The following is a 26,426-nucleotide window of genomic DNA, read 5'->3' on the forward strand; positions in this document are numbered from 1 at the left end:
GAATGAGAAACAAAGTGATGTTTTCCACCCATATCTGAGCTTGAAAGACTGGCTGGATAATAAAACCCGACTCTGTGCTGGTCTGTTGCAGTCAGTAGCTCTCGCTGGCCTGTTTGCCTGAGTCATAAGTTTGTCTTTGTGTGTGTGAGGACGCCGACTGCTCTGCTGAACGCTTTATTTTGAAGGGTTTTCATGTCGAAGCTGCCGAAGCTCGACTCGACCGTCCAAACCTTGTGAAACCCGACAGCTCAGCTCAGCTCGGGACAAATCTGACTCACTTTTCCGGGTCCTGTTCTTTCAAACATGATGTTGGACAAAAAGCAACACTAAACAGACAACTTTCATAAGCTATTTGTTGGGACCATGTTTCCTTCCCATCATCCAGGTGCACCAGCTCATTAAACTCTCCTTTAAACTGTAGATTCATTTGTATATTTAGACTTGTGCAGGTATTGGTTTAGCAAATGCAAATTACAGGGTCATTCCACATTTCTTTCCTTTCTCTAATTACACAAAAATTACAGCCATTTTATTGCATAATTGCTGGCCATTTTTGCAAAGCCAGAATATTCAGCTGTTAATTAACTCATTTTGATCCATATCTGGGATATTTTTCATGAAAGGAAACTGCTTAATACACCAGAGATTACTAGTTATATGTCTTCCGATGAAAGGGAAAGCTCATAGATAAATTGACATTCATGTAAACTCGTTGGTTATACTTGAATGTCTTTAATGTGTCCAAATCTCATATTATAATATTTCCTTTATTACTGACTCTCCTACTTTATTTCAAATTTAGAAAAACTTAAATGCAGTGTCCTCCTGTGTAAAAGTAGGGCAAAAAAGCTGAAAATTAAACTCAATGGGAGAATTATTAAAGGATGCAATTTACTCTCTGATTGAGAAAATATCTGTGATGGAGCCAGAAAAGTCTCTTTTTCTATACAGGCAGCCACATTTCACACGTATCCTCACGGTTTGAAATTAACAGCATAAGCCCACAGACATCACACATCCTTCCAGGTTTGCAGTTTCTGATTCAAATAACAGCAGGCCTCCACTCAGCTGTCCACAACAAGCCTCTCATCCCCGCTGCAGAGCAATCGCTGCTGCACAGGACGGACGCACACTCGCTTTCAGCTTTCAAACAAGATGTGAAAAAGAAAAGAAAGAGCGTGAATTACCTTTGTGTGACTACACGGGCTGTGTGTGAGAGCACCGATTACAAGAAACTGGAGCTGCACTTCGGTGTGAAGTCTCAGAAATACATTTTTATAAAGAACTAAAAATGATTATCAATTACGATCAGGAAAGAAGCTCCGGCTGGTTTGTTTGTAATGCCAGATATCTGAAAGCAGGATGCAACCCTGAGGGACTCCTATGAGTGAGAAAGGCAACAGATAACAGCTGAAACTAATTATTATAAAAATCAATCAATCGATTACTCCTCTGTTACTGATCTAACAAAACCCACACACTTTTAATTCATAAACTGAACTAAATTTGTTAAAAACTAGCCTTAATAATGAACTCTAAGAGTCTCTTTTTGAATGACCAATGATTAAAAAACTAACAGATGTTGTGTTGTATAATATGGAAGACTTTAAGAACTGGCAAACACACACTTTGACAAAAAGTGAATAAAAATCCATCAGTGGGCTTCTTGTTGCAGCTTTGCAAACTGGCCTGAATTATGGACAGTTTATATTATAGCAATATGTAAGCATTAACTTGATTAAATTTCCTCTGGCTTAAACATCACATGCACATTTTCATCCATCCAAGTTGGATGAAACTGTTGAAGAAATGATGTAATGTTGCAACTTTGCCAGGGATTGCAGTGGTTTGCAGCTCAGTGTGAGGCAGGTGGGGTGAGACCTGGCTCCTCCAACCCTAAGGCCAGGGTCCTCAGTCGGGAAAGGATGCATTACCCTCTCCAGGTTGGGGGTACGTTGCTCAAGTTGGGGAGTTATACGGGGTCTTGTTCAGGAGTGGGGGCAGATCTGTCTGTCTACAGAAATCTGAGCTGGAAGGTACAGCTGTTGATTTACCAGATGTTTTATGTTCCAAACCTCATCTGTGGTTTGTGGTTTGTGGGTAAGGAGCAAAAGAAAGACGACACAGGTACTCAGAATGAGGTCTGGGCTCACCGTTAGATGCAGATATAGATTGACGGGGTGTTTCATAGAGGTGTTTCAGTCCTATCCCACCGGGAGGAGGACCAGGGCTGACCCAGTACACTTTATGGCCTAATCCCAATTCTTCCACTTGACCCCACCCCTAGTTTGTTGCCCCTTTGTGTTGTGATTTAGCCAAAATGACCACTACGTCTGGATCGCTAAATGAAAAGGAGGACTGGGAGGGCAAATTGATAAAGCCAAGGGGAGAAATTGGGATTGGGTTCATATCTCTCGCCAGTCTAGGGAATGCTTTAAGCCGCATTCGGACAGAACAGTTCTAAGAACGCCGTTCTAAGAACGGTCCTCCTCGAATTTCGTTCTGATAACTGTCCTTCTCCAGGGGAACGGTTTCAGTCTGCATTCGCACATGAGTCGGGACTGATGCGACGCAACCGTCTGCGACAGAGACGAGTTACTTTAGCGCCACATTCAACAACAAAACAGAACCTCCGAAAAGTAAGGAGAGAAGAAAAAACACCACCAAGAAGCTAACATGGAGAGCGGGGAGGCCACCGTGTTTATGGTCTGCATGATGGTGATACTAATCATGGACGATCACATCGGGCGTCTAACATTGAGGCTGGTTTAACTTATTAAACACGCGCCGGTTGTGTCCGTGTCGTATGAGGAAACATTTCAGCCGTGACAACATGACATGGGGCGTAGCTACTGACCACCAAACACCTCCGTCAGGTGTGTTCCCATGGAAACCAGAACAGACCCAGCCTCAGAGAAGGAGCTAAAATGGTTCCAGGAACTGAGGGCCATGGTCCCGAGTTCCTGTATGTGCGAATGAATGAGAAAACGGCCCCGTTCCTTAAAAGGTTATAGGAACTGCCAAAGGTTCCTACAGTGGGAATGCGGCTTTAGAGTCCTGCTGGACGAGGCTGGGGCATCTGTGCTCAGATTGTTGCTCCCAAAATCTACACTAATGACTAATAATCCATCTTATTGAAGTGTCTTCCTCCACTCCGATCTGCTCCCGTGGAGCAGAACAGGAGAATTTCCCTTTTGGGAGTAATCGCAAGAAGAAAAAAAGCTCCAATTTTGAGCCAGTTCGGATACGATGGATGAGAAGACCGTAACACGTTGCCTCATGGGTTTTGAAAGAAAAACCTTCAAGTTCTTCCCTGGAAACATTTTTAGGACCAATCATTACTTCACTTGATCCACGGTTAAGTGTTACTGATGTCCGTCCACCTGCTCACGGGCAGAGAAACCAGATCCCGCGCTATCAGGTGTCGCCCGAGTCCTATGGGAGCCCCCACCCCACCTGCCCTATCGACCTGCCAGCTCCACTCAGCCACCTGCCTGCTCTGACCCAGTCTGCTGGACACCCAGCGCCCCGATTGGTGGACTGGGACAGAGAGGAGGAGGAGGAGGAAGGCTGAGGGTTGATCTTCTTACCCAACAACAGAAAGGTCAGTAAGAAGCGAGGGATTCCAGTTTGCATGGTAAAACAAAATCAAATTTTCTTCCACGAGTTTGAACAGGCAGCACGACAAGGAGCCAAACCAACAGCACTTATTACACCTTCAAGGATATTCTGAGATAATAATCATCAGAGCTCTCAGCATTAACTGAGTTTAATGAAGCCACTTGTTTGAAAAATTACTCATTTAAAAAAAAAAAAAGCACTCAAACATTAACAGGCACTCGGCATTGAGGTTAATGACTAACACGGCTCTAATTAAAAATATATCCAACAGAAGGTGGTTTGAGCAATCAAACTGGTAAACGAAGACACGTCATGGCAACCAGACCGAGGAGGTTAGTCTCAAGATTCTGTTTAAAGATGTGGGCATATTGTAAAGGCTTCTGCTGCTCCAACAGGCTGCTCCAAAGCCAAACACAATGCGAAACAAGTCACTGAATCAAAGGAAAACATGGTGCTTTGGCTAAATGCACAGGTTTACTTTGATAAAGAGATAATGATGAGAAGAGTTGGGCAACATGGGCCAGAGGAAGGAAACAGCTCTCCATCCAAACCGCAGTAAATTTAGATCCCCTTCAAATGAGTACAGTACTTTGCAGCCCTGCCATAATGCCAGCCTATTTATCACTATGCTGAGCTTCTTAGGAAGCCACAGTACTGCAATCCATAAATGGCTTTCGGTATATTGGACATCACGGTTCTGTCGTGCTGAGAATAGTTTGAGTGGCTTTGAAATATCATGATATTTGATGATCTGATGTGACCTAATAAATCTGTTCCACACTGGTATGGGAGAGATCCGCCAAAGTAAAGTTAGCTTTTAGCTCTGACAGTTGCAAACAGAATAACAGCTTCAAATTTAATGAAAGAAGCCTCTGAAATGACAAGAGCCTCCACGCGGAGTCACGGTTACCGAATGATACGACTTCCTTACAGCAAATGAACAACGTTTCAAGCTCACAGCAGGGAAAATTACTTCTGACGTGATGAGTTTAAGGGAAAATATTTCCATTAAAAAAAAAAAAAAAAAGGTCTTTCTGATTCATTTTGACGGCAAGGAAAAGAAGAAGGGAGAGAAAACTACAGGAAGAGCTTTTAAAAGTTGGGGAAGGAAAAACCTTGAACTGTTTCTAATCTATTCAGAGCTGAATCAGTATGTTCGGACAAGAAAAGGCAACAAACTAAAAAAGGCTCCCTTGAAAAACGGAGTCACTGTGTCTTCAGGAGCCTCTGCCACATTAGTTCGTGTTCATGTTGGGCACAGAACAAAATCAACCAGACGATAAAATTGATTGCCCGTCGCTTCACTTTCGATGCGTGCCGACTTGGGAAAGAGACAGTTTTACAGCACCAGCTGGACTTCTTTTCACAACATCAGTTTAAGGCAATAAAACTGAGAAAAGAAGGGAGGAAGGGTAGAGTAACAGAGAAGGATAAAGGGGCGAAAGAAGGAAACAAGATGGGATGAAGGAAGCCAGAAGAAGAGGAGAAGGGGAAATAAGAAAGGACAGGACTGAAGAGACAGGGAAGGAGAAGAAAAAAAAGAAAGGGAAGCAGATTAAAAAAAAACGACAATAGGAGTGAAGAGGAAGAAAGAGGGAGGGAAATGAGGAAACAAAAAAAGAAACAGAGAGAAGAGAAGAGCAGAGAGGAAAGGCCAGCCGGGCCACACCTTAATACACTCTTTTCTCTGCACTTTCTGCAACAAACTGTGATGCTGTAGCAGCTCCCAGCAGAGAGACCAGTGCTCCCAGTGCGCTCCACCATGCCACCTGGTGCAAACCAGTAAAAGCCAACAGCCCCTGCGTGTGACCAGTGCGGGTTAGCACGGTGGGAAGCATGTCACACCAGACAACACATTTTAATTCTCACTCAGATGCTCTCAATCTGATCTGAGGCGTCCACGCAAAGACAACAGTGCGTGTGCGCGCGTGCGCAAGCGAGAGAGACGAGGAGAGACACGGAGAGAGGGGGAAAGGGAGAGAGCCCGTTTGACTGTCGGATCATGCAAATATGAGTCAAATATTTTACCCCGGCAGGCTCAAGGTAAGCTGAGGCGCGGCTGCAGCACGCGCAGGAAAGTGCAGAAATGTGTCCACACAACCAACCCGAGCAGAAACCGGGACCACTTCTCATTGATTAGCCCGTCTAACCCAGTAAAGATGTACAGTATCCGTCCCCGCGGCGGGTTTCCGACACACAACACGGAAAGGTGGCTGAGGAAAAACGCGACTTACTTGCTGGAAATCTCTCCCACATGGGGCTTCTTCAGCGTCCTCCAGACAAACTGAAATCCAGCGTTCACGGAGCAGCTGGCGGCCGCGGAGCAACCACACCAAAGCACCGAGCGGGCGAGCCACTGGCTGTGTGACTGAGCGGCGCGCAGAGTTGTCTCTTCAGCACCACACCGCTTTGAACAGCTCCCGCTGACGTCACTGCGTGGCTACGACGCCACGCCCACTCCCCCCTCCCGAGCGACCACCTCCGGGAGCGAGGAGGAGGATTAGTTTTTAAGTTTAAGCCTCTATAACTGATCGTAATTCATTAATTGTAAAGGCAAGGCGAGTTTATTTGTACAGCACAATTCAACGATAAGGTGATTCAAAGTGCTTTACAGAGACATTAAAACAGTAGAAATAAAAAGCATGATTTAAGTTTCAAACAAAAAAGAAATTAATGAGAACAATAGATAGAATCAGTTGTTAAAATGTGATTAAGAGTATAAATGAGAGTAAGTAAAGTTCCTTTTCTTCAGGGGCAGAAGGAACGGTGTTTAATACCCAGAGGTGTTTTAAATGAGGTGGCTCAGATCCTGCAGAACTCAAACTGGATCTAATGTATGCCAATTAAATCAAGTGGTGATATCCCTCTTCTTTATGTTTAATTTGGACAGTTTCACAGTCCTTTCTGTGGTTTGAATTCAGCATACAGATTTTTATTATTTACCCATTTATTCGATGCTTAAATGATCTAAAATATCATGTAAAAAGCATATATACATCAGAATCAGCTTTATTGGCCAGGTTTGACTAAAACAAAGAATTTGACTCCGGTACAACTTCACTCGCAAAGTACAACACTCAACAAAAACATAAAAGATTAAAAATTAGAAATACAGAACAGTAAGAATGGAATTGAGTATGGGTGGAAAATAGGGATGTGTATGAGAATAATAAATACAGTATGTACATTTGCAATAAATAGACACTATACTGATCGTAATCCATTAATTGTATAAATGAGAATGGTAAAGTTGCTTTTCTTCAGGGGCAGAAGTAACAGTGTTAATACCCAGAGGTGTTTTAAATGAGGTGGCTTAGATCCTGCAGAACTCAAACTGGATTTAATGTAATTAAATCAAGTGGTGTCCTCCCTCTTCTTTATGTTTAATTTGGACAGTTTCACAGTCCTACTGTGGTTTAAATTCAGCACACATATTTTAATTTTTTAACCATTTATTCGATGCTTAATTTATCTAAAATAAAATGTAAAAAGATTGTACTTTATTCATCCCACAACGGGGAAATTCACTTGTCACAGCAGCAACAACAGACATGAACAAGAAATTAAAAAAAAAGAGAAAAAGCAAGTACTAAAAAGTAAAGTGACCTAGTATATAGAATATTGCACATTGTGAAGTTGAAATGAAAAAATATATAAATAAATACGGATAAAGAAAAATGTCTATATGAGTGGTGGATTATTCTGTAAAGGCAACAACATGATCAATGGGTGCATGTGTTGAAAAGTCTGACAGCATATATACATAAGCTGTCATAATGCAATGTAATGTCCTGACACTGGTCGCCTCCCTGAACAGAACTCCTCGTTATTTTACTTTATTAAACAGGAAAGTGTCATTAGATCGAAGGTCCTGGCAAAGACGGCAGCAGCAGCAGCAACCACAAGAGAAGAAGAAAAAAAACAAGTTTACACACAACAGTAAACATGAAGGTGGATTACATTTCTGCCATCTTAAAAATCATAGGATAAATACCGAAGCTCGTCAGCTTGATATTTCAGATTACTTTGAAGGTTTTCTGGGATTTCAGCTGCTTTCATTTCCATTGTTTTTAAAGTTCTGTGCAAATGGAGAAAATGATAAACCTGCTCATATAGAGGGAGGAGACCAGAATCAGTTGTAACATACGAACGAATGAGACAAACAGGGCCATCTGTATGGAAGCCCGTTTCCGCCACTTAATAAAAATACATTTATAAATACTATCTCATAATTATGAGATACTAAGTAAAAATTATGAGATACTAAGTCGAAATTATGAGATACTAAGTCGAAATTATGCGATAGTATTAGGGCTGGGCGGTATGGCCTAAAATGTATACCCCGGTAAAATTTGAGCCACTGACGGTATACGGTATATATCGCGGTATGTTACTTTTGTATATAAATTACAACAGAACAGTTTTTCAGTGGTTACCATAGCACCAAATAAACACTTTCAATCAGGATGTTTGCAGCAGTATTAAATTAAATGTATTGTGCAAAACAGAAAACACAGGAAATATAAAAAATATATACGTTATATTTATATTTAAAAAATAAGAAAAGGTCAATTTCCTCGAATAAACTCTGTGAGAGAAAAGCCACTGCCTCTTGGATAGCGTAACTTTCATAGGCGCCTTCCACTTATTCAACATGCTCAAATATGCGTCATGTTTCAGACACCCCATTTGTGCATGTTAAGCTAACTGCTTGTTAACACGATAAGTTTTTTATTACTTTGCATGTCTTCCAAAAGAGAAAATAATCAGGATTTTGAGGATCTTACCGTTACACACCAGCTGAGACGCAGGGTAGCAAAACATTATGGGCGTGAAAACGAAACTTAGAAAATCGGCTCGGCGCATGCGCAAAACCACAAAGTAGCAAATCTCGACAAGTAGGAGAAGTCGACAGAACACCGGCTTTGACTCGTTTCATATTCCGGAGCATGGTTAGCCCGCAGGTGGTAAAACAAATTACTCGTGTTACCTTGTCTTGCGATTACTGTCGCCCGGCATATCCAAGCGGATGTTCAAAACTTTGCATTACTGCGATCTACAGGACTCATGAGCTATTGCGGTATAAGGTATGCCAAAAAAATCTCTACCGTTGGTGAAAAATACCGCATAAGGTATGATACCGTGCATACCGCCCACCCCTAGATAGTATTTCTAAATTTATTTTTATAAAGTGGCAGAAACGGGCTTCCATACATCCGGCATGAGTACACAGCAAGCAGACATTTAGAGTTGGTGTTAAACCTCAGAGCTCCGTTGCAGACAACGTCCAGAGCACAACAAAGAGTCTGAGGGCTTCAACCAGCCTCCAAATCCAACCCCTAAATCCCATCTAAAAGCAGCAGACAGTCCGGGGGACCCTCGGATGCTCTTTGTCGGAGCTCTTTTGGTGGCATGAGGAGGACACACCTACTCATTGGAAATGAAAGGCTCTGATGGTCTAAATAAAACGCTGTCAGTCATCTGTCGGGGGATGGATGGCTGGCGGTTTAAGAGGATCTCAGAGCCTTTAGAAAGTTTAGTATCTGGTGTATTGAATAACTTGCAGAGACAAAAACTGTCACTTTTTCTATACATCTAAGGACTTCAGTGAAAATAGACGATGAAGGAGACAAAAAGCTGGCAGCAGGAGGATTGACGGCTGCTTGAAGTAAGTTTCCTGGAGCAACTTTTCACTTCAGACTTCCTGTATTTTAGCTCAATTTGTGTTGCAGATTTCATCATAAATTGCTAAATATATCATTTTCTCCATCGACTTTGAATCAATGAGCCACGAGAGCTAAATTAAACATATTTGTCTGTTTTTGGAGGAGAAGGTTTATCAAGAATTGGCTCAGTGATCAAATTGCTCAAATTGAAACAGATGCACTGCGTTCCCAAAGCGCTTAATCTACCACAGAGATTTACCCCAGAAAGACTGCGGTTTAGTTAGAACGTTTTATTAGTAAAACACTCAGCTCTGTGCAAAAGTTTTCTGCCACCCCCCTCATTTCTTTCCATTTAGCTTCCAAGCAGCCAGACCTTCTTGTAATCTGTTAAAGTGGTCGATAGCAACAGTTCTCCAGGCTTTCCGAAGGTCTTTCAAAGTTTTTCTCTGACATTGGCAGCCGCTGAACACTCACCTGAAAATCCTTCCAGCTCCTAACTCAAGGGATGGACCAGTGTTGTGTCCACACATAACACAGATCTTTAGACACTTTGTGACTAGCAGGCTGTCACAAAGACACATCTTTGTTCCCGTTTCTTTTAGTTGCATCTATGAAAATCAGCAAAGATAACACAGTCTGACAGACAGAAAACAGGATTTCTGCAGCAACAAGGTGATTCCCAAAGAGCTGTTAGCTGAAAACCTGGCATATCTCAGCATGCACTGGAAAAAAAATCAAAGTCTTACACCAAGTATATTTATCTCATTTCTAGTCAAAATATCTCATTACACTTAATATCAGACACAGCTGCCTAACAAGTACCATTTCAGCCAGATATAGGGACTTGTTTGAAGACAATACATCTTGAATATCGTATTAAATGAAAAAGTCTTGAAAACAAATTGTTTTGAGTCGGATTTCATATGAAACAAGCTTTTTTTGACATTTGAAGAGGTTTTTAAGCTAATTTCAAGATCACTTTTATCTCAAAAGTCCTAAATATCACATTTTATTTCAATAAATCTTGACAAGCCGATTTTCACTAGTTCCATTGGCAGATTTTTTTTTGCTTATTTCAAGCAAAAACGTCTTGTATTTGTTGTTTTTTTACTTATTTTTGGAGGGGCATTTTTTCCAGTGAATAAAGGAGCTCAGACCAGATACTGACTTTAAAGCTCGTTAGAATTGTACACACTCTGTTTTCTTGGTAATATATAAAGAAATGAGGGGTAGGCTGAGGACCTTTGCACAGTCTAACCTGTGACCTGTGTGCGTGAAGGGGTTGACACCACCGGTCCAGACTGCTCAGCCTGAAGATCTTCAGTAAACCTTGTGTGGTATTTTTTCCCACAATCAGCACCGTCTTCAGCACTATTTCTGTGAAATGTCACGATTCCTAAAGGAGGCGGTGGAACAGGGATTTGTGTTATCTGCAGATAAGAAAATATTTGACACTCTCTTGTTTTAGTGCTACTCAACAGGAAGCTTGGAGATAATCACAGTAACTTACACTGAAAGCTTTAAGGATTCATTTCCGAGACTTAGAATATTATTGATTGTTCAGAAGGACAGCTCTGAAAAGCTCTCTTGGAAAGTGTCTGAAAGCTTCTTTTTGTCCTTTAAATCAATATCTTTTCCTCCCTCATTTTGTTCAGCCTCATCGTTGTCCCCTCAGTCAACAGCATCTTGTACGTCTCACACCTTCTCGTCCTCCTGAAAGAAGCCGTGAGATGGGACACCCAGATGAGGGAAGAGCTAAAAGCTGCTCTTTCCGGTTCTTGTTTTCCACTCCAGTGGCAGCATGTATGGACGTCGCATCTGTGACATCTGCAGTGACTTTAACACCCATCCGACTGCTTTTGATACTCTGTTTTTAACAAGTATTCACCAAGTGACTGAAGGTGGTGACAAATTTCGTTGCTTCATTGCAGAAAGTGGACACGAAGCAGTGAAAAATAGGATGAGAATGATGGAGACTGAGAATAATTCTTTATATTTATGTATATATGCAGGGTCACACGTTTTAAAGAGAACAATATACATCCACCTTTTATAAAAACACCTTAAGCACATTAAGTTGCCTGTGGTATGAAAATGCGCTATATAAATAAAGATTGATTGATTGATTGATTGATTAAAATGCACTTGAATTAAAACCTCACTGGAAAAAAATCTAAATTTTACCAAGTATATTTGTCTCATTGAGTATCTCATTACACTTAATATAAGACAGAATTGCCTAACAAGCACCATTTCAGCCAGATATAGGGACTTGTTTTAATACAATACATCTTGAATATCTTGTTAAATGAAAAAAGTCTTGAAAATATCTTGTTTTGAATCATATTTCACATTAAACAAGCTTTTTTTTTCATTTGAAGAGGTTTTTAAGCTAATTTCAAGATGACTTTTTATCTCAAAAGTCCTAAATATCACATCTTATTTCAAGAAATCTTGACAAGCCGATTTTCACTAGTTCCATTGGCAGATTTCTTTTGCTTATTTCAAGCAAAAACGTCTTGTATTTGTTGTTTTTTTACTTATTTTTGGAGGGGCATTTTTTCCAGTGCTCTCTTTACAGACATTAGGTCCTCATGAAGGAGATGACAGAGAATCCAGTGAATTACACCGATAAGTGAGTGTGTTGCTGCTCTCACCTGGATGAGAGTTTACATCAGAGTTGCCCCTGCGTCATCCTCTTGTTTCGGTTATAAATAATCACTTCGCGTGATCCCCTTGGTAGCTGTGCTCCAAAAAAAAAGGTTTAAAAAGCCAATTCTTAACAGATGAAACCAAACAATGCTCTGCGGTGGAGCGATAAACAGCAGACGGGTGGTGCACAGCTCCCTGAAGGTTTAATTTCCTCATTAGTCACAGATGGAGCTTCCTGATTGATCAGCGTGAAGCTGTCTGTCATCATAGGTGCATTTGATTGGGGTCACTTTATCTGCTCACCGAGTGGTGCATTAAATCAGTGATTGATTGAGGAGATTTCTATTCATGTCTGGAGTATTTTCTGTTTAAAAAAAAATATATATATATATGTATTGACAGGAAAGAGGGAGAGAAGGATATATATTTGTTTATTTCAAGGATAGCCCCTTCACTGGAAAAAATGCCCCTCCAAAAATAAGTAAGAAAAACAACAAATACAAGACGTTTTGTCTTAAAATAAGTAAAAAAATCTGCCAATGGAACTAGTGAAAATCGGCTTGTCAAGATTTCTTGAAATAAGATGTGATATTTGGGACTTTTGAGATAAAAGTGATCTTGAAATGAGCTTAAAAACCTTTTCAAATGTCAAAAAAAGCTTGTTTCATGTGAAATCCGACTCAAAACAATTTGTTTTCAAGACTTTTTCATTTAACAAGATATTCCGGAAGTATTGTCTTCAAACGAGTCCCTATATCTGGCTGAAATAGTACTTGTTAGGCAGTTGTGTCTGATATTAAGTGTAATGAGATATTTTGACTAGAAATGAGACAAATATACTTGGTAAGACTTTGAATTTTCCCAGTGTAGGTCCAACAGAAAAAAAAAAATCAAAAACAAGAGCAGGATGTTTGACAAAGAGTAAATAAAGATGATTTAAAGATACTGTATGAAAAGAAGTGATAGATCTGAGTGATTGCGGTAGTTTATTCCAGTCTGATGGAGCTTTAAACTTAAAGCAATACTATGTAACATTCCTACCTTAAAATAACAGCTTGAAAAAAATTGTGCGGCTAGAATGAGTTTTAATATTACGATTGGCCTGTCTCCTATGCCCTTCGGGGGTCTGAGTTGGAATAACTGCGCTATGTAACTTTGCTGGAGCGGCCCTTGAGCTGAGCGGAAGTACTTCGACTTGCTTTCTGGCACACCTACCGCAAAAACAAATAGACCCCTCTCACGCTCCCAGGTACATTTGATTACTCTTACCTTCTCGGTCGACATAGCTTGGACCTTCTGACTCCTCGCCGGTTCGTCAACAAACGTGAAACGTGAAAGCGAAAGGGTGTTGTATTTACGACAGTGTAACCGTACATTACCTCCAAGCCTGTAGGGGGAGCTCCATAATGGGCTTTTTGAGAAGTTACATAGGATTGCTTTAAATGTGCGGCGACCAATTTCTTTCCTGATTCTTGGTGTATAGAAAAATAAATGATCAGTATGCCGTAGGCTGTATTGTGGGAAGGAAGGTGATAACATGCAGAAAACATGCCAGGATTTGACCGGACCATAAAGGACTCAGTACACTCACCTACAGGAGCCCGTCAATATCTTAAATTTAACTGTTTATTCTGGATCTTTAACCCTTGAGCATCCTGCTTATCAAAGATTAGTGGAAGTGAATCTATCCAAACCATCTCTAGGTATGCAAAGCTAACCACAAAGTGTCACCCCAACCATTTGTGAAAAAAAGCCCCGATTCTGACAATCCCGAACGATCCAGATGTTGTGAACCACAGTGGAGATTAAACTACGAGTGAACTTATTGCTCCAGATTTCCACTGCTCTAAAATCCATCCCTCATGTCTCCGGATCCAGGCGCTTTTCGTCATCATAATGATCATCGTCGGGTTTTTGTTGCCAGCAGTTCTCATCATAACAGGGACGTTGAAGGGAGGACCAACACGTCTGGGGAACACTCATACTGATCATTGATGTTCTGGCTGATATCTAATCGGGATTTTATGTTACTCTGTGGTATGAACATGTCCGGCTGTTTAGATTTGCCTTACAGAAGATATTTACTATACACAAAAAAGATTAAGTGTCTGTAACGCTGTAGCCATCCCTTGAACCGTAGCTGTTTAAAGCCCATCATGACCTGATTTTTACAGTCTCCTTCCATCATTTGATGCTGAGACGTGTCGACTGCTTGAGCGCTGGAAGGCACCGATGCGCGCTCTAATGTGAGGTGCTTTTGATTTTTGAAGCTGGAAACACTGATGAAATTCCCCTTTACAGAAGGGGTTTGACAGGCGTAGAAGGAACTTTCTTCATTCATTCGTTTTCTAACAGCTACAGGGACCATGCAGCATACAAACTCCAAGCAGCACGACAGCCAAGATTCGAACCAGCGACCTCCTAGCTTTGACGTGACATCGCTAAACACCACACCTCCACATTACTGTAAGGCAAGGCAAGGCACACTGGAAAAAAAATCCAAGTCTTATCAAGTATATTTGTCTCATTTCTAGTCAAAATATCTCATTACACTTAATACACACAGCTGCCTAACAAGTACTATTTCAGCCAGATATAGGGACTTGTTTGAAGACAATACATCTTGAATATCTTGTTAAATGAAAAAGTCTTAAAAACAAATTGTTTTGAGTCATGTATCATATGAAACAAGCTTTTTTTTTACATTTGAAGAAGTTTTTAAGCTAATTTCAAGATCACTTTTATCTCAAAAGTCCTAAATATCAGATTTTATTTCAAGAAATCTTGACAAGCCGATTTTCACTAGTTTCATTGGCAGATTTTTTTTGCTTATTTCAAGCAAAAACGTCTTGTATTTGTTGTTGACCTCAGTTTTTTCTTGATTTAACTGAAGGAAATTTTGGTTCATCCACTTTTTGACTTGCTGTAAGCAGTCGCACAATGACTCTATAGGACTGCAGTCATCTGGAGACAGTGCAAGATATATCTGTGTGTCATCTGCATAGCTGTGGTAGTTGACTTTAGAGTTCTTCAGAATTTGACCCAGAGGCAGCATGTATAGGGTGAACAGAAGGGGTCCAAGAACTGACCCCTGAGGAACTCCACACGTCATACTGTACTTCTACAGTTATGTACTTAAGCTGTAAGTTTCCTCCTTAGCAAGAACTGCCAACACATTTGTACAGTTTGCAGGTGGGACGGGACTTTGTAACAAAAGTTTAGTTGTTTTAACTGTCTAAGCTTAACCAGGTGGATTCGGTACTCAAACAGATGTCGTGTAACACCACCGTCACATCCTACAGTCTAGAAATGTTGACTTTTTTACTCTAATTATACGATACTTTCACAAAAAATAGTAAGAATAGACTTTTACGTTGTAAATATCCATGAAATAAGAGAAAGCTGTGTCTCAAGATATAAATTCTAGATACTGTACGTTTCATGTATGCTTCAAAAACTGCAGTGATGTATGTGGGAGACACTTTTGTCCAAAAATACTTACAAATGAGGAACACACTGGGGACAGCGAGGGGTTCAGGATCTTGTCAGGATCGTGTAGACTTAAAACTAAGGGGTTTGGAGTCAGCCGTGAGTCTGCATCTGCAAGCAGGCAGTTGGCCTGTTAATGTGAAACGAATGGAGAACAATGGCTGCGCATCATCCTGTCATAGTCTAAATAATAATGTTATAATGGCATTACAACTAAAAGCATCAGCTTTAAGTGCATACTCTAGTTTGAATTCATCAAATGAACATTCTCATCATACGAAACCATTACTGTCTCTTTGCTTGCTGCTCTGGTTCCCTGGGATATTCCGTGTCAGGAAAGACAGCAAAGGTGATTGGAGGTTTATTTAAGAAGATTAAATAAACCTGGCCTGCCAGCTTTATTTAAGCTCATTTTTCCTCTTCAAGTTTAGGCCAAAAGTCGATGTAACTTCCTGTAAATGTGCCTCAAGTCAACCAGATGTTGTCGCTCCAGGAACAAACCGCAGCGTGGTTCAACTCGGTCTTTTTTATTAATATTTCAGCCAAGATTTGTGAAGACTGTCATCCAAGGGGATGTTTCAGACCTGAAAATAAGAAAGTTCAGATCAAACAAGAAAGGTGTGAAATATTTAACGTATTTTCTATTATTCAGAGCGAAAGTAAATCTAATAACTTCAGTTTACAACATAAAAAGAAAAATAGATGCCCTGAGGTCCACACTGGAAAAAATGCCCCTCCAAAAATAAGTAAAAAAACAACAAATACAAGACGTTTTTGCTTGAAATAAGAAAATAAATCTGCCAATGGAACTAGTGAAAATCGGCTTGTCAAGATCTCTTGAAATAAAATGTGATATTTAGGACTTTTGAGTTAAAAGTGATCTTGAAATTAGCTTAAAAACCTCCATGAATGAAATGAAAAAGAAAGCTTGTTTCATGTGATATGTGACTCAAAACAAGATGTTTTCAAGACTTTTTCACAAGATATTCAAGATGTATTGTATTAAAACAAGTCCCTATATCTGGAATAGTACTTGTTAGGCAGTTTTGTCTTATATTAAGTGTAATGAGATATTTTGACGAGAAATGAGACAAATATACTTGGTAAGACTTTGATTTTTTCCAGTGCAGATAGAGACATTTAGCTCAAATAAAAATATTCCATCATGTCAGAAAAGTTTCTGTCTGACCGTGAAACACATTTATCTAACAGTCTATTCAACATTTAGTGTCCAAATTTAAATCTTTCATATGTAGCAGCCGATATTACTTAGCTTTCAAACCGTTGCTGTGTTTAATGATCCGCTACTGGTAAAATTACCATTTAATAAAAAATAAATCCTGCGGAATGATGCAAAGTGCTTTCCCAGCTGATAGTTCATATTTTCAGTATATCTGATGTGACATGAAAGCAGCATAATGACCTTCTCCGTGGACTGTCGGGGGAAATGAGCACACATTAATCAAAATGTTCTGACTGGCTGGCTCTCATATTTATTATTTCAAATTTGAAATGATCTGAATTTAAACTGGAGCGTCTTTGCCTCAGAGGTTTGGCTCTGACATCAGAATGAAGTGAGGATTTACAGGGTAGAAAGACAGGAGAAGATGGAGGCCCGGAGAGCTTTTTGCTACGTTATTATCTGAGCTGGGAACCCTACGCCCGACCTCTGGAGTCCTCAGCAGCCCTGCAGACAGAAGCAGGGGGAGATTAGGGAAAGCAGACGAAGAGAGCCGTGACAATGAAAGTGGGACATGAGGGATGGTGGGGGCTTAGCATCGTGTTCGGGTGATCTGTGAGTCAGATAGCGTCGAAGGTGTTTCACCGTCTGCAGCACCTGGATTCAAGTCGTGTGAGATGGGACCAACACAAACTGAAAAACACCAACAGAAAGTTCAGTTTCATAAAATGTAGAAAGTTAAAGTTGAAAAGAGTGGAAACTTGAATTCTCCACTTCTGAGGGGTGAATTTCCCCGTTATGTGGCCCCATCGGTCATGCTAACTTTGCACCTCCTACCTGAAAACGGAAAACAAGTAAACAGAGACTCGGAAATAGTGAATAGCTAAACTACATGCAGCTCTCCTTCCCTATTAAATCTGATCAGAGGTAAAGATAAAGAAGAAGAAGGAAGAACAGAACAAGTGATATTGTGTGGAAGAACACTGGAAAAAATGCCCCTCCAAAAATAAGTAAAAAAACAACAAATACAAGACGTTTTTGCTTGAAATGAGCAAAAAAATCTGCCAATGGAACTAGTGAAAATCGGCTTGTCAAGATTTCTTGAAATAAAATGTGATATTTAGGACTTTTGAGTTAAAAGTGATCTTGAAATTAGCATAAAAACCTCTATGAATGAAAAAAAAAGCTTGTTTCATGTGAAATATGACTCAAAACAAGATGTTTTCAAGACTTTTTCACTTAACAAGATATTCAAGATGTATTGTATTAAAACAAGTCCCTATATCTGGCTGAAATGGTACTTGTTAGGCAGTTGTGTCTTATATCAAGTGTAATGAGATACTCAATGAGACAAATATACTTGGTAAGATTTAGATTTTTTCCAGTGAAGGATATTGGCTCAGCCGCTGATGCCATTTTGAAATGATTGATTTTGCACCAGAGACCCAACCCTTCATCCCACATGAATGAATCATCATCTCATCATCTCAGCTTTTCATCTAAATGGACATAAGAAATGACAAGTTGACCAGTCTTTTCTGTTTTAAAGAGATATTAAGTCTATGAAGAGGGGTCACTGGGGTGTTGGTGGAACAGTGGCTTTAATCCTCGCCACCAGATTTCATCTCCCGTTTAGCACCTTTACTTTTACAACAGCCAGGAGCCCGTGTGTGTTCTGCACGATGGCAGATCCAGGCAGACGGCCTGAGAGCCCCATCACTTCCAGCTCACTCCCTGTTTAAATCAAAATCAAATCAAATTTATTTGTATAGCACATTTCATGTACAAAACAATTCAAAGTGCTTTACATAAAATAAAAGCATTGCAGCAGGGAGTAAAAGAAGCATTAAAATACAAAAAAGAATATAAAGAGAAACAAATAAAATAATTTAAATGAATTTAAAAACAAGCAACAGTCCAGATAAATTAAAAGATATCGTGCAGATTTCATGCATAGACACGAGAACAGAAATGTCTTTAACCTGGATTTAAAAATGTCTCCATTTGGTGAAAGTTTAATCTCCACTGGCAGTTTGTTCCACTTGTTTGCAGCATAACAGCTAAATGCTGCTTCTCCATGTTTAGTCTGGACTCTGGACTGGACCAGCTGACCTGAGTCCTTGGATCTAAGAGCTCTGCTGGCTTTATATTCTCTGAACATACCAAAGATGTATTTTGGGCCTAAACCGTTTTGGGGATTTATAAACCATCAGCAGGCTTTTAAAATCTATTCTGTGACTGACTGGAAGCCAGAGTAAAGACTTTAAAACTGGTGTGATGTGTTCAGAGTAGGGTTGCCAACTCCTTGGAAAAAAAATAAGGGACACCTCATTGGCAGGAACCTTCCTGGCGTGGTGAAATGATTTTTTAACTATTTGACTCGAATCTGAGTTGAATTAAATGCATTTTTTGAGTGATATAAACACATGAAAAACAAAAGTTTAAGCAGAAATGTACTTTATTACAAAATAACAAAATAAACTGAATAAAAATAAATATCTTTTTTAAACAGAAATCTGTCTTAAACTTAAAACTGTATAAATAAATATAAAACAATAGATAGACAATAACAAAAGTGCAAACAGACTTGTAAACTTGCAAACATATTTAAAAATAGAACTTATGAACTTAATGCAATTTTGCTTGCGCAACTCAATGCTTCTTTTTCCATCTGTACTTCCTCTGAGCTCTTGCTGCAGCAAGGAGCTGTTTGCCTTTGAGTGCCACAGAGTAAAACTCTGAGCAAGACATTTCAAAATTGAGGTCACAATGAGCGGAGGAGTACGGTCCGAGAACTTTAACGCAGCAGTGCCGGCATCTGTGTCACTGTCACCATAGACATAGAACACTTTATGGACATTTTATGGACGATTTTTTATTCTCACGATAATACGGGACAAAGTGCGTCCCTTTTCAGCTCAATACGGGACGCGTATATTTGTTTCTAAATACGGGACGATTCCGTTTTTCAAGGGACGGTTGGCAACCCTAGTTCAGAGCTCTTAGTCCTCCCATCAGGCCGCAGGTTCAGGTCTATCATCACCAAAACCACCAACAGTTTTTGCCGCAGGCCATCACCCTACTAAACAAACCATCCTCACCCCCCCTCACCATTCCCAAAGACCGATGAAATAACAGGAGCACTCTCCCCCATCTCTGTGTGCACATCCACGTAATATTGTCTCACTGGAAAAAAATCAAAGTCTTACCAAGTATATTTGTCTCATTTCTAGTCAAAATATCTCATTACACTTGATATCAGACACAACTGCCTAACAAGTACTATTTCAGCCAGATATAGGGACTTGTTTGAAGACAATACATCTGGAATATCTTGTTGTTTTGAGTCACATATCACATGAAACAAGCTTTTTTTTTTTTTACATTTGAAGAGGTTTTTAAGTCAATTTCAAGATCACTTTCATCTCAAAAGTCCCAAATATCACATTTTATTTCAAGAAATCTTGACAAGACGATTTTCACTAGTTCCATTGACAGATTTTTTTTTGCTTATTTCAAGCAAAAACGTCTTGTATTTGTTGTTTTTCTTATTATTTATTTCGGGAGGGGCATTTTTTCCAGTGCTGCAATATTTATTCCTGCCATCTTGTATATATTTGCGGTCATGTTCTTTTCAAATGCACAACTTGCTAAGTTAACTTTTATTTAATGTTCCGTGGCGCTGTTACACCAGGTCAAATTCCTGCATATGTTGTACATTTTGGCGAATAAAGAGATTCTGATTCCGATCCATTTGTTTTAAATAAGAACTTTAGTTTTTCTCTTACAAGGCTTTAGAAGTGCTTCAGTTTAGAAAATCATGAAGACAACCCACAGACAGCTTCCACCAGTTCTCCACCATCTCATGAAACTTTCACAAAACAAGTATTTACAATGCAAAAAGATCCAGGTTTGGATAGGTGGAGGGTTTGGTGATGGAGTTACCACGATGTGGTTTCAACGTTTTATCTCATCACATAAAATTCACTTGTGTTTTCAGTCACTGTTTAGTTTGTTTGGGTATTAAAAACATTACAAATCACCTTAAAATACAGAGCTCCAATGCTAGTTTATGGAAAGTGGAAGTTGTTGTGAGCTGTCCATCAATGACACTCTCCGCTGATCCTTCTTAAGTAAATCCAAGTCTTTCCTTGGTGCTTTATGGAATTTACGTTCTCATAAACAAAGTGTAGAGGAATGAAAGCAAATGGCTGGTTTGGGGTTTAAAATATTTCCCCCAAACACCTAAATTTGGCCAAGACAAAAGAGAAACAGACCACTTGATTATGAAGTGAAATGACAGAAGATAATGATCCTTTGGTCCTCTGTAACGAAGAGAATAACATAACCTCGGTATATTTTGTATGTTATTACTGGTCAAGGCCAGGTATCTTTTTTAAATTGGCCCCTTCTTTTTTCCACTTTGGAAAAGTACACGTAACAGCAGATTCAGAAAAGACCCAAATGTGAGGATCACATCAGCTCAAGCTCAAGCAGATTTCACAGACGAATAAAAACATCCATGAACAGAGCTAATCCTGAAGCAGACATAAGTTTCAAAGGGAAGGCCAAAAGGCAAAACCAGAGACTGGTAAAGGGCAACCTGGAAGAGATCAAACACGAGATAACAGGCTGGAAGAGAAGCATGTTTCTTCTGTCATCTGCAGTTGCTGCTGACCACAGCTCATTAGATGGCCCTTTTAATCCAACACTTTTAATACACCCAGTAGGTCTGTTTTGGTTTCGCCAACCTAATGATGGTCTCTGTTACATTAGATTCTGCTTCGATCATAGGCCATCAAATGTAAATTCACAGCACTTTCTCACTGTCAGAAGGTCTTTTGTGCAACTCTCATGAAACGTAATTGATTGATTCTGTTCTTGGATACAACTTCCTCTTTTTCTGTGTGTTTCCTATCAATTTAAGGCTTAAATTCAGTTTATCGTGTTGGTTAGTTTCTCTTTTAGTTGCTGTTTGATTGAGTACAGGATTGTGAACCACCGGGTTTGGTTTAAGCATTAAAACTATCTCGGGTTGTACAATGATCTTTTAGCTTTGATTTACAATGAGACCAGACTGAAATCAGGAATAATGAGGATTCAGATCCCATCTGGCCATCAAACGTCAACTCAATCAATCAAATTTTCAAATTTAAACAAGTGAACATTTTCTTTAAAGATGTAATTTAAAGATATTTCCTACAGTATTTATCTAAACTCCACAAATAAAGCTTGAGTACTTCATTTCATTGTCAGTATCTACTTCTGATCTTAGTTATGCTCTTTTCATGCATCTATTACACCTTTACTCAACATCTTATTCCTTATTCTATTGTATTTTATCTTATATTATTGTTTATCCCTTTTTTTTGTATTTCTATTCATATTTATTCTTTCTATCTAATTGAACACTTATGGACACAACTGTATTTTAGCTGATACTGTAACAGGTAATCGGTTATGTTTACTAAATATCACCTTAATATAATTTTCAACAATTAATCCATTTCTTCAAGCTTCTCTGCACTTTTACCTTTTATTCACTCTCAATCAACGGAAGTCCAACTACATCAATTTGCCTTTTTGATGAAATTGAATTTTATAAAGTTATTCAACTAATCTTTTAAAGTACCCCATGCTGGAGAACTGCTGCTGAGGACCATGAATAACCCATTGCCCATCATGTTACATTTCCAGCTGAATCTTTTCCCCTAAACTTCCTCCTCTTTGATGTAGAAGGATCAAAATGTTACGATATCCAGGTTCAACAGGAAGTGGATCAAAAAGATGGAGCTTCAGCAGGGGAGTTTGGGGGTTCAGTGAAAAATATTCTCTTCGATACTTGTGGCATTTAATCAGCCTTCTGATTTACAGCGATGCACCTCTATCACCTCTGCAGCCTGCGATGATGTTTAATTTTTAGATCGGCCTCTGCAACACTCAGTTGTAAGTCAAAGCTTGTACTCCAGTCTTTACTGAGGTGAGCTGATTTCCCATCCTTCAGAAACCCAAATGTTAGACTTCACGAGGAAGCTCGTTGGTACTTGTTGTGTGATTCCAACCTGAACACGAAGAATGCTTCAAGAGACTCGGAAATAGTGAATAGCGTAAGCTACATACAGCTATCCTTCGCTATTAAATCTGATCAAAGGTAAAGATAAAGAAGAAGGAAGAACAGAGCAAGTAATATTGTGCAGAGATGGGACCAAGTCACACATGTGCAAACTTTCAAGTCTCAAGTAAGTCCCAAATTATTTTTTCTTGGGAAAGTCAAGTCAAGTCAAGTCACCTTATTATTGCAATTTTACCTGCAGAATCTGATCTTAATAAAGTGAAAACACAAAGATATAAGTAACTGTCAGTAAACATCATTGGCCAATGTGTCCAACCTGTCCACCCCGTATCATATCAAGCTAACGTTAGCTAACTACCGACTAAGCTAACAGGTTAATATTAGCTAATATGACGAGCACTTAGTGGTCAGAATGGATCTTCAAATGACGAACAAAGTTGGAAGTTGCGCTATTCGTCTTTTGCCGTCAAAATGGTGATTATGAAAGCCAAAGACAACGACTCTCGGTCCCCCTCCTGCTGACATGTTGATGCATATCTGATATGAGTTTATTCTCTCCAATAAACACGTAAGGTATGTAGAGAGGGCATGACTGATTGACAGGGTAGGGATCCAATCATGAGTAATCGATATTATTTTTTAAATTAATTTATTAATTTTATATTCAAACTGAAAACATGAACTGAATAACACTCAAGTCATTCAAGTCATCGTGTCTCAAGTCAAGTCAAGTCCCGAGTCTTTAACTTCCAAGTCCGAGTCGAGTCTCAAGTCTTTTATTTTTTGTCAAGTCAAGTCACAAGTCATCAAAACAGCAACTCGAGTCGACTCGAGTCCAAGTCACAGTCCAAGTCCGAGTCCCCATCTCTGATATTGTGTGGAAGAAGGATATTGGCTCAACCGCTGGTGCCATTTTGAAATGATTGATTTAGCACCAGAGACCCAACCCTACATCCCAGATGGGACCTGTCAATGAAACATCATCTCAGTTTTTTATCTAAATAGACATAAGAAATGACAAGTTGACCAGTTTTTTCTGTTTAAAAGAGATATTAAGTCTATGAAGAGGGGTCACTGGGGTGTTGGTGGAACAGTGGCTTCCCTCATTATGATTCTTCTCTGCATTTCCTCTGATGATCAGAGGAAATACTTGCCAACCTACCACACCAGGGACCACCATCTCAGCTTGACGGGAGCAGAAAGTTTTGTCATAATTAACAGCTCATAGGATAATAGTCTATTTTGAGCCACTTTGTATAATTCCTCTGAAGGACTCCGGCAAGAGTTTATCATTATTCAGCCTGTACCTGAGCCTGTGCATGTGTGTGTGAGCCTCCTCAAAGGTGTTTCCACTTGAAAACCATCAAAAAACTCCATCAAAAAGCACTTCACTGTCTTTCCAGAGACCATACACAACATGAATGCAGCAGCAAAACACTGTTCTCAGCTTCTAAGTGGTGGATTTAAAAATGAACGGGAAGCTAGAGTTTGACTTCCAGCCAGATGGGTCCTTCAGACAGTAAAGAGCTTCCTGTTATGTAATGTCTGCATCCTTACCAGTCAGAGCTCAGCAGCTCGGCTGATGTGTCTCCAAACATAGAAAATATCATGTAATATGTGTGTGTTAAGGTAGTTGAGAGGATCCTAATGCAGGAGCAGTCTTGGAAGATTGAAGATTGAACGTGGCAGGGATTTTTCTTCTTGGCACTGTATGGGTTAGCCATCTTGTAGTGCTGTATGAAATTTCAATTGAAGCTTTTTACTCACTACATAGTGCATTACGAACTCGTTACATGCAACACAAAAGGTAGTGTAGAGAAGCTGGACCCCAAACTGGTCTAAACAGACAACCGTGCCCTGAAGCCAGAAGCTAATAAAACCTGCTAATGCTAGCCTAGCCACCATAAGCTGCTGCTACTGTTAGCAGCTAAATACTGTGATTTTCTTTGTGTCTTATCTCTTTTTCTGCCCAAGATGCACAACATCAGATATTATCAGTAAAATATGTCCAGGAATCATATTTCAAATTTAACTTTAGTCTAAACAGTAAACAAATTAGGAGTAAATTGCAATGTAGCTCACTTATTTATCATTAGCATGCAAGCTACTACATTGTGGACATGGTGGCCACAAAAACCACAAACATTTTTTACCAGATGTTGAAAGAGGATGCTGAAGGAAAAAAGTAAAGGAGATTGTATTCAGATAGTTCCTCTTTTTTTTTTTTACACTAACCGGTGATCGCTTTTAATTCAATGGTACATTCCCAAGTTTTGAAAACTACCCATGCCTAATGTCACGATTTCACATTTCAGATACATCCCCTTCACAAACAACATGGGCATTAACAAAACATTTCAAACAACAAAAAGTAATGACTTTAATCATTATAAAAACCGTTGAAGGGGTGGGAAGCACTGATAGTACCTTGGAGGTGTGAAACTCCTGTAATTCACATGTTTCCCATCCATTTTCCCACAGCACAATGACTTTTCAGAATTCAGACCACTATTAGAGCATCGCAACAGTGTTGAAAAGCTTATATAGTGATTGTAGATTGATATGTTGTCTTTACGAGCCACTTTTAAGTCACAGTTTAGACTCATTTCCCCATCGGACAACAGAAACAGAAAACTATGGAAATGATGACAGCTTTATTGGGAGTTCAGTTGTATTGATAGTCAGTGTAGGACAGTAGGAGACGAGTAGACGTCATCACCTGAGTGTCATCTGAACGTTTCTTCTCTAATCTACTTCCTGTTTTATTGTCAACATAAAAATATTGCAGAATCCTAAATATCTTCACTTACGGTATTTTATGTGTTAAATCTTGGTTTACATAAAATCATATCAGACTTTCATCGTGCTCCCAGACTTTTGAACACCCATGAATTAAAATGACCCCTCCTCTTCTGATGAGCTGTGATGTTTGTCCCGTGTATGTGTTGATCGATTATAGAAAATTCTGTTAGCTAAAAGACAAAATAAGTACAGAACTATCAAAACAGATGGAGATATATACAAATGATACTACAGGATGTGCTGTTAAGATGAGCACGGTTTCAAAGTTGTTTCTTTATCATTCATCCATTCTCTTTTGCATGTCTGACGTTGGGTCACAGAGGCAACAGGACTCTACCCAGCTCCTCCTGGGGTATCCCAGGGTGTTCCCAGGCCAGAAGGGATATATAATACCTCCAACACTGGAAAAAACGCCCCTCCAAAAATAAGTTAAAAAAAACAACAAATAAAAGACGTTTTTGCTTGAAATAAGCAAAAAAATCTGCCAATGGAACTAGTGAAAATCGGCTTGTCAAGATTTCTTGAAATAAGATGTGATATTTAGGACTTTTGAGTTAAAAGTGATCTTGAAATTAGCTTAAAAACCTCTTCAAATAAAAAAAAAAAGCTTGTTTCATGTGAAATGTGACTCAAAACAAGATGTTTTCAAGACTTTTTCACTTAACAAGTTATTCTGGCAGTTGTGTCTTATATCAAGTGTAATGAGATACTCAATGAGACAAATATACTTGGTAAGATTTAGATTTTTTCCAGTGAATGCGCTGGGTCCAATCCGAGGCCTCCTCCCAGTTGGATGTAACTGAAAAACCTCCAAAGGGAGGCGACCAGGAGGCATCCTAATCAGACGCCCGAACTTCCACAGCTGACCTCTTAATGCAGAGGAGCATAGTGTCAGCGGGATGCTGAATGACTTTGTCTTTTTACAAAGAGAGCTACTATTATA

The 26,426-nt window shown here is 39.5% G+C and overlaps 1 protein-coding gene across 1 annotated transcript in view; it reads right to left on the bottom strand.

Moving 5' to 3' along the window:
• The window catches only part of smpd3 (sphingomyelin phosphodiesterase 3), a 117,835-nt gene extending 111,866 nt beyond the window's left edge, over positions 1-5,969 (bottom strand). Inside the window, exon 1 of the mRNA XM_075470571.1 lies at positions 5,856-5,969. The gene's annotated coding sequence lies outside the window, so the exon portion shown is untranslated. The remainder of the gene's footprint in view (positions 1-5,855) is intronic.
• Positions 5,970-26,426: the final 20,457 nt, after the last annotated feature.

The sequence above is a fragment of the Odontesthes bonariensis genome, chromosome 7 (genome assembly GCF_027942865.1).
Source record: "Odontesthes bonariensis isolate fOdoBon6 chromosome 7, fOdoBon6.hap1, whole genome shotgun sequence".
Lineage (NCBI taxonomy): Eukaryota > Metazoa > Chordata > Actinopteri > Atheriniformes > Atherinopsidae > Odontesthes > Odontesthes bonariensis.